The following is a 9,986-nucleotide window of genomic DNA, read 5'->3' as shown; positions in this document are numbered from 1 at the left end:
ACGTGTAGTACCTGATCACTGAGTTGACTGGGAATATAGTGCACCGGTCCCAGCCTCCAAGGTTTCTGAATGCCCCATAGACCCATTCCGCATAGGAGAGACTGGCCAGCCGAGGCCAACCAATGGTGTAAACCTCTGTGTTAAATGGACAATGAAGCAGAAAATGCTCCATGCTTTCCAGCATGCCTCCACACTCTTCGCGGGGACATCCCCGGTCATCAGAGCTCCTGCACTTCAGATTGTTCCTCACACACAGTTTCCCATGGAAGCAGCGCCAAGTCAAGTCCCAAAACTTCAAGGGGATCCTGATAGAATTCAAAAGCTCTAAACCCACCTCCAAATCCCGACTTGGGCAGTCCTTGAGTGCCAATGGCCTCTGGAAACGAGAAGACAGGACCCTTTTGTCAAGGAATTTCCTCGACAGAGTCCTAATCTCCCACATCCCCAGACCCCACCGACGAATAACCTTCAGAACCAGGGTAGCATAAGCCGGGGGATGTCCGTGCGGTGTGCGAAGATCCTTCACTTGCCCTCCTGTCTCCCATTCCTGGAAGAAAGGCCGAAATCATCCCCTACATGAGGATACCCCTACAGGAGGAGCCCTATCTGACCAGAGGTTTGCTATATTGGTCTTAAGAAAGGTATTCACTAGGAACACCACAGGGTTTACCATACACAACCCCCCTAGTCTTCTCGTACGGTAAGTAACCTCCCTCTTCACTAGGTTCAGTCTATTCCCCCATAACATTTGGAAGAACACACTGTAGACCCGGATCCAGAGAGGTTCTGGCAACATGCATACACTGCCTAGATATATCAGCAAAGGGAGCAGGAATGTTTTGATCAGTTTAACCCTTTCCCGGAGGGTCAAAGACCAACCCTTCCACTGATCCACCTTCTGAACGGCGATCTAAAGCCTGCTGTCCCAGTTTTGTTTGGGGTAATCCCCTTGCCCAAATTCGATGCCGAGGACTTTTGCAGATTCCTGGGGCTCTGGAAGGGTGTCCGGGAGACCAAAACCAGGATCTCCCCCTCCCAGCCAGAGACTCTCACACTTATCCTGATTGATCTTGGACCCATATGCCTCCGAGTAGCGGTCCACCTCTGACATCACCCATCTGCCCTCCTCTTGTAAAGAGACAAACCGGGCGACATCATCAGCATATGCTACCGCCCTCAGAGCCGAATCCGGCACCGCCAGGTCCATTCTCACCCCCGCCAACGGTCCACAATCAATCCTCCTAAGGAAAGGATCGATTGCAAACACGTACAGCAAAGGGCTCAAAGGACAACCATGACGGACACCAGACCCAACCTCAAAAGAGCGGCCAATCCAACCATTCACAAGTGGGAAACTCTCTGCCCCTGCATACAAGGTCTTAAGCCAATCAACAACCCCCCCCCCCCCCCCCCGGCAGGCCATATCTCAGAAGGACAGACCAGAGGTACTCATGGTTAACTCGATCAAATGCTTTTGCCTGATCCAAGGACAGCAAGTACCCCTTCCAGTGGCCAGCCCTACCCTGCTCCACAGCCTCTCGGACACTGAGCACAGCACTAAATGTACTGCGCCCAGAACAGAGCAATGCTGAGCCCCCAAAAGGAGTCGGGGTGCAAACTCCACCAGCCGGTTAAACAGCACTTTCACCAGAATCTTTCTGTCTGCATTGAGAAGCGATATGGGACGCCAATTCTCAATGCGAGATGGGTCTTTTCCCTTTGACAGGATGATCAGCGCTGACCTCCTCATTGACTTTGGCAGAGTGCCCGAGGATAGACACTTATTAAAAATCGCGGTCAAGAGGGGAACCAATGTTTCCTTAAAGGTCTTATAGAAATCAGATGTTAAGCCATCTGGACCGGGTGACTTCTTGTGGGCAAGCCCATCAATTGCCATCCTGACTTCCTCTTCCCGGATCATCTCTGTCAAAACGTCAAGAGAGGGGTCTACTCCTGGTTCAGGAACGGTTTCAGCCAAGAAAGCTGACACCTTATCTCGATCTAGATCCTTCCTTCCCAAGAGGTGCGAGTAAAAGTATCTGTGTCTCCTTCTGCCATCCCCCATCATCCTCCTCCACGCTATCTGAGGAGATGGCACCTTCCTCATTCTGGATCCTCCTGACCTCCTCATTCAGCTCGCCATCCCTCAGGTTCTCAGGAGCAAGGTTGGCCTCTGGGACAGAATGAGAGGTCGTCCCAGTAACCCTGGCTTTCCCCACCACCCTATCCCTTTGGCGTTTATCAAGACATCTTAGTTGGGCTGGTGTCTCTCTCTTGCTGTTCCTCATTGACCCCCTCAGTTCCTCCACCCCTGCTAGTCCCCTCCCCAGCAGATTCCGGCTCGTGATCTTCACCCGCTGGGGACAAGACTGCATTAGCAAAAGAACGAGGACAACTACTGAATGGGTGACCTAAGTCACCACACAGGTGACATCTAATCTCTGCTCAAGATGCAGCAAGATGGCCTTTACCCCCACACAAGGCACATTTCTGCACCGTACAGTTTGCACTGAAGTGTGTGGGGTCACCACATCTGTGACAGAGCTTCGGCTGACCCCGGTAGAAAATCTGGATACGATCTGAGAAAGGCAGAGGCTGGAATATGGGTAACTGTATTTCCTTAAGTTTTACCAAAAACGTCCAGGCTCCTGACCAGATGCCAAATTTGTCCCTGTTCTTCTGCGGGACCCCCATTACCTCGCCATACCGTCCTAACCAGGTGATGATGTCAACACAAAAGAGTGATTCGTTACGGGTCAAAATGGTCACTCTCTTGATTTCATTTTTATGAGACAATGCCTGTACGGCAGAGTCTCGCCAGCCGGGCTCATTCTTTACCAATTCATAATTCGACCAGAAAAGCTCAAGCCCCTCTGGCCGAACAAAACTGATATTGAATTCAGTAGTACCGTAGGGATGTATCAAGGAGAACATATCGACTGCCTTGAAGCCCATCTTTAGCAAGAGCTCAACCACTTTGGTCCTTGAAGGACACATATCTTCGCCCTGCCACCGAAGACGGACCACATTCCTATGGTTACTACCTGCTCTTGCTTTTGGGAGGGACCACACAGTATCGCCCCCTCTTTCCTCTTGGATGGCACAGAAACCGTGTCTCTCTATCCAGAAAGACAGATCAACTGCTCTGCCCTCTACATTAATCGACCTTTCCCCCTTTTTCAGAGCTTCCAGGAGACGTCACTGCAATAAACCGTCCCTAGAGTCAGGAGACTAGGAAAGTATTCTACTTCCCCCAGCAGTGACATTGGCATAACTCCTATGGTCTGTCACGACTGGGGGGGAAACCGGACCAGACCCTACACCTACACCACTGCCGATGACAACATCCCCACCACCCCCAATGACAACATTAGCACCAACTCCAATAACATGGTCACCACCTCCCCCAAAAACACCTTCCCCAGTAACATCAACCTCCATCCTCTCCCCAGTCATACATCCCCCACGCCCATTTACCCTATCACTCACACTTGCTGGACCAGCAAAAGATAAACCGGCAAATGATGATGGTGATGTTGAAGATACATTTTCAGTCCGTTTTGCCTCGGCATCAATGGGCACTAGAGCTGGGACAACCTCCGCTGGACCTTTATGGGACCGGGCAGCATGCTTACCCAGTCTAGAGGAGGTCCCAGCCCTGTTCTTATTGGCGCCCTCTGCCTCATCAGTAATTTCTCCAGTCTTATCAGGGGGCCGCTGATCAATGGGATCAGCGGCGCCAATGCAAAATAAGATTTTTTCTTTTCTTTTGGGAGCGTCTGTTAAATCTGTAGTCACCGTGACTACCTCTGGCACTGAGTCACCCCCCCCCCCCCCACACACACAGGGGAGCGAACTAGAGCCCCGATGTCTGTCTCTATGCCCACCGCTGGGCTGCCCTCACTGTCCGGCCTTGCGGCCAGTGCATTCTCTACTCCATCCCTGCTACTGCAAACAGGCATGGAGTTTTGCGCCCTTTTAGTACCTGTACTCTCCCCGTTCCTTTACACAGAGTCCACCACAGAACACGGGCTGGGCTGGGTAACGGGGCTTGCACAATGAGCTGACCCTGCGGCCGACTCAGGATTTACAGGGAGGGGGGTGTAGATGTAACTCACCACTTTTTGATGCTTTGGCTTGGTCTTCTTCTAAGTTATATCCTGTATTATACTCCAGAGCTATACTCACTATTCTGCTGGTGAAGTCACTGTGTACATATATAACATTTCTTATCCTGTACTGATCCTGAGTTATATCCTGTAATATATTCCAGAGCTGTATTCACTATTCTGCTAGTGGGGTCCTGTGTACATACATTACATTACTTGTCGAGGGGCGATGTCAGGGGGGCATTGTCAGGGGGGATATCAGGGGGTGATGGCGTAAACGTAAAAAAAATACAGAATTGCTGACTTTTGGTCACGTCATACACAATAAAATATATAAAAATAATAAAAAGTGATCAAAAAGTCCAAAGGCCTATCTAAATAAAACTGGTACCAATAAAAACTACAGATCATGGCACAAAAATTAGCCCCCATACAGCCCCGTATACAGAAAAATAAAAAAGTGTCATAGGGGTCAGAAGAGAACAATTTTATGCATGTTAATTTTCTTACAAAAAATGTAGTAGTAAAATAAAACAAAACCTACACAAATTGGGTATCATTGTAATCTCATAGTGACTCACAGAATAAAGATAATGTGTCATTTTAACCGTAAAATATACTGCGTAGAAATGAACCACAAACCCACCCTCCCCCCCCCCCCAAAAAAAAATTGGCTAAATCTGGGCATTTATATGGGTGTGGCTTAAACATGGGTGGGCGCATGGAGGGCCCCATGTGTTGCCAGTCCACCCCTGTTCATACCTAAACCTTGTGGGAGAGGAAAAGCAACAATGGCGCTCTCGTTCTCATATCCCTTACCCCACACTAACTATTCCCTGCTCCTGGCTGCCGACAGAATGTTTCAAAGTCACGACCAATCTCTGCTACCCGAGAGCAACGCAATCAGGAGATGTACCGGAAGTCTCTTAGACTTGCATTGGGCATTATACAAAAACTCTTACCCTCGCATAAGGGGTATGTTCGTGTTGATCAAATTCTTCTATATTTTTAGCTGACATATAAGTGTGTACCAAGTTTCATCGAAGCTATACTGTATATATACACAGTATCTCACATAAGTGAGTACATCCCTCACATTTTGGTAAATATTGCACTCTGCTGCAATGTAAAGTTGTAAGTGCACAGCATGTATAACAGTGGTTAACCACTTAAGGACCCAGGGCGTACAGGCACACCCTTGGGCCCTGGTCATTAACACCAGGGAATACTTGTACACCCTGAAGCGTTAAGTGGCGTTGAAGCAAGCACAGGAGCCAGATGCTCACTGCTAATGATGGGCAGTGGCAGTCCCACCGCTTCTCGTCATTTAACCCTTCAGATGCCGTGATAAATGCTGATCACTGCATCTAAACTGAAAGTAAAAGCTGCCGGTAGCTCAGTAGATTGTGGGGGTACAATAAGCTAAATGTCGGAGGAGGATCCCCTTAACTGCCACCGATCGCTGACTTACTGATGCAGCCTGGCTTAGCTAGGCTGTATCAGTAGATTGCCAATTACACTTTGTAATGCTATGTCATAGGCATAGCATTATACAGTGAATGCAATCTAATGATTGAATATAAAAAAAATCTCTAAAACTATATGAAACCCCCTCCCCTAATAAAAAATAAAATTACCCTTATTTCCCCATATTACAAAATTAACATATTTGGTTTTGCCGCATGCTTAAATGTCCAAACTATTAAAATATAATGTTTACTATCCCACACTGTAAACGGTGCAAACGTAAAAAAAAACAAACACCCAAAAAAATTATTTTTAACCACATCTAGAGATGAGCGAATCGAAGCTGACGAACCCGAATTTGTTACGAATTTCAGGAAATATACGATTTCCAACAAATGCGATTGTTGCCTCGATTCTATTGGGCAAATCGCTTTATTGAACTCCATTTTACAGCTTTCCAGGCCCAAGGCATCTAAAATGGAGGATCCACATGTCAGTACATGGGGCAAGGGATGCTGAGAAGGCAAGGCAGGAAGGGTAGTATCACATGCAGGATGCAGCCTATCAGCAGCCAGTCACCCCTGTGATGTCACAGCCCTATATAATCGGCAGCCATATTGCGGCCAGTCACTTCATTCATTACACTGCAGAGAGATAGGACGGACATCCTGTGTGTGTGTTACAGCAGAGAAAAGCGCATTCCAGCAGCGTTTAACATCCTCCTAGATACATCAGCTTTCTCGTGGACGGAGAGCATAGTTTTTTTTTTCACTTTTTACTGCAGCTGAAGACATTTCTTCGGCATAGTATTACAGAGAGGGGCACATAGCTGTGTATTGCCTCATACATTTCAACAAGCTGCATCAACTTCATAAAACTTAACAGAGGAGGCAAGAATAATTTTTCAGAGCAATTCAGTGTCTTTGTTCCACAAAAAAGCATCTACTGTTTATACTAGTCTGTAGACGGTATAATACCCAGCAGTCCATTCCTAATAGTCTTTGACAGAGTGCAATTTTGTGTTTAGTACACAGCTTTATTTTGGCTGCAGCAGTGTTGTGTACTGCTGGCGTTTTACCAAAAAATTTTTTTTTTAAGGGTAATGTAGTGCATTTTTCTGTCCTCATCAGTGCATACCGCATACATACATCTAAGTAGTGTACTATTTTGTACCTGTTAATCTGTCAAGAGCCTACATACCTGTCACGATGCCGGCTGGCAGGTAGTGGATCCTCTGTGCCAGAGAGGGATTGGCGTGGACCGTGCTAGTGGATCGGTTCTAAGTCACTACTGGTTTTCACCAGAGCCCGCCGCAAAGCGGGATGGTCTTGCTGCGGCGGTAGTGACCAGGTCGTATCCACTAGCAACGGCTCAACCTCTCTGGCTGCTGAAGATAGGCGCGGTACAAGGGAGTAGACAGAAGCAAGGTCGGACGTAGCAGAAGGTCGGGGCAGGCAGCAAGGATCGTAGTCAGGGGCAACGGCAGGAGGTCTGGAACACAGGCTAGGAACACACAAGGAAACGCTTTCACTGGCACGATGGCAACAAGATCCGGCAAGGAAGTGCAGGGGAAGTGAGGTGATATAGGGAAGTGCACAGGTGATAACACTAATTGGAACCACTGCGCCAATCAGCGGCGCAGTGGCCCTTTAAATCGCAAAGACCCGGCGCGCGCGCGCCCTAGGGAGCGGGGCCGCGCGCGCCGGGACAGGACTGACGGAGAGCGAGTCAGGTACGGGAGCCGGGGTGCGCATCGCGAGCGGGCGCTACCCGCATCGCGAATCGCATCCCGGCTGGAGGCGGTATCGCAGCGCCCCGGGTCAGTGGATCTGACCGGAGCGCTGCAGTGAGGAGAGTGTAGCGAGCGCTCCGGGGAGGAGCGGGGACCCGGAGCGCTCGGCGTAACAGTACCCCCCCCCCCTTGGGTCTCCCCCTCTTCTTAGAGCCTGAGAACCTGAGGAGCAGACTTTTGTCTAGGATATTGTCCTCAGGTTCCCAGGATCTCTCTTCTGGACCACAACCCTCCCAATCCACTAAAAAAAAGGTTTTCCCTCTGACCTTTTTGGATGCCAGAATCTCTTTGACGGAGAAGATGTCCGAGGAGCCGGAAACAGGAGTGGGAGGAACAGATTTGGGAGAGAAACGGTTAATGATAAGTGGTTTAAGAAGAGAAACGTGAAAGGCATTAGGAATACGAAGAGAAGGAGGAAGAAGAAGTTTGTAAGAGACAGGATTAATCTGGCACAAAATTTTGAAAGGACCAAGATAGCGTGGTCCCAACTTATAGCTAGGGACACGGAAGCGGACATATTTAGCGGAGAGCCATACCTTGTCTCCAGGGGAAAAAATGGGAGGAGCTCTTCTTTTCTTATCCGCGAACTTCTTCATGTGTGATGAAGCCTGTAAGAGAGAATTTTGGGTCTCTCTCCATATGATGGAAAGATCACGAGAAATTTCATCCACAGCGGGCAGACCAGAGGGCAAGGGGGGAGGGAGGGGGGGAAGAGGGTGACGGCCGTACACCATGAAAAATGGGGATTTGGAGGAAGATTCAGAGACTCTGAAGTTATACGAGAATTCGGCCCATGGTAGAAGATCTGCCCAGTCATCCTGGCGGGAGGAAACAAAATGTCGTAAACAATCACCCAAGACCTGGTTAATTCTTTCTACTTGTCCATTGGATTGAGGATGATATGCAGAAGAAAAATTTAATTTAATCTTGAGTTGTTTACAGAGAGCCCTCCAGAATTTAGACACGAATTGGACGCCTCTATCCGAGACGATCTGCGTGGGCAACCCGTGAAGACGAAAAATGTGTACAAAAAATTGTTTAGCCAACTGAGGCGCTGAAGGAAGACCAGGAAGAGGGATGAAATGTGCCATTTTGGAGAATCGATCAACGACCACCCAAATAACAGTGTTGCCACGGGAAGGGGTTAAGTCAGTAATAAAATCCATACCAATCAGAGACCAAGGCTGTTCGGGGACAGGCAGAGGATGAAGAAGACCAGCGGGCTTCTGGCGAGGAGTCTTATCCCGGGCACAGATAGTGCAGGCTCGCACAAAGTCCACAACATCCGTCTCCAGAGTCGGCCACCAATAGAAGCGAGAGATGAGTTGCACAGATTTCTTGATGCCCGCATGACCTGCGAGGTGGGAGGAGTGACCCCATTTGAGGATTCCGAGGCGTTGGCGTGGAGAAACAAAGGTCTTTCCTGGAGGAGTTTGCCTGATGGAGGCTGGAGAAGTGGAAATCAGGCAGTCAGGAGGAATGATGTGTTGCGGAGAGAGTTCAACTTCAGAAGCATCCGAGGAACGAGAGAGAGCATCGGCCCTAATGTTCTTATCGGCAGGCCGAAAGTGAATTTCAAAATTAAATCGGGCAAAGAACAGAGACCACCTGGCCTGGCGAGGATTCAGCCGTTGGGCAGACTGGAGGTAGGAGAGGTTCTTGTGATCGGTGTAAATAATAACTGGAAATCTTGATCCCTCCAGCAGATGCCTCCATTCCTCAAGTGCTAATTTAATGGCTAGAAGCTCTCGATCCCCGATGGAGTAGTTCCTCTCCGCCGGAGAGAAGGTCCTAGAAAAAAAAACCACAAGTAACAGCATGCCCGGAAGAATTTTTTTGTAGAAGGACAGCTCCAGCTCCCACAGAGGAGGCATCAACCTCCAATAGGAAGGGTTTAGATGGGTCAGGTCTGGAGAGCACGGGAGCCGAAGAAAAGGCAGACTTGAGCCGTTTAAAGGCGTCTTCCGCTTGAGGAGGCCAAGACTTGGGATCGGCATTTTTTTTGGTTAAAGCCACGATAGGAGCCACAACGGTAGAAAAATGTGGAATAAATTGCCTGTAATAATTGGCGAACCCCAAAAAACGTTGGATAGCACGGAGTCCGGAGGGGCGTGGCCAATCTAAGACGGCAGAGAGTTTGTCTGGATCCATTTGTAGTCCCTGGCCAGAGACCAAGTATCCTAGGAAAGGAAGAGATTGGCATTCAAACAGACATTTCTCTATTTTGGCATAGAGTTGATTGTCACGAAGTCTCTGAAGAACCATACGGACATGCTGGCGGTGTTCTTCTAGATTGGCAGAAAAAATCAGGATATCGTCCAGATATACAACAACACAGGAGTATAAGAGATCACGAAAAATTTAATTAACAAAGTCTTGGAAGACGGCAGGGGCGTTGCACAGGCCAAAGGGCATGACCAGATACTCAAAGTGTCCATCTCTGGTGTTAAATGCCGTTTTCCATTCATCCCCCTCTCTGATGCGGATGAGATTATAAGCACCTCTTAAGTCCAGTTTGGTAAAGATGTGGGCACCTTGGAGGCGATCAAAGAGTTCAGAGATGAGGGGTAGGGGGTAGCGGTTCTTAACCGTGATTTTATTAAGACCGCGGTAGTCAA

The sequence above is a fragment of the Hyla sarda genome, chromosome 10, assembly GCF_029499605.1.
Source record: "Hyla sarda isolate aHylSar1 chromosome 10, aHylSar1.hap1, whole genome shotgun sequence".
In the NCBI taxonomy this organism is placed as follows: Eukaryota; Metazoa; Chordata; class Amphibia; order Anura; family Hylidae; genus Hyla; species Hyla sarda.
The sequence above is the reverse complement of the archived record's forward strand: the minus strand, read 5'-3'. Positions refer to the sequence as shown.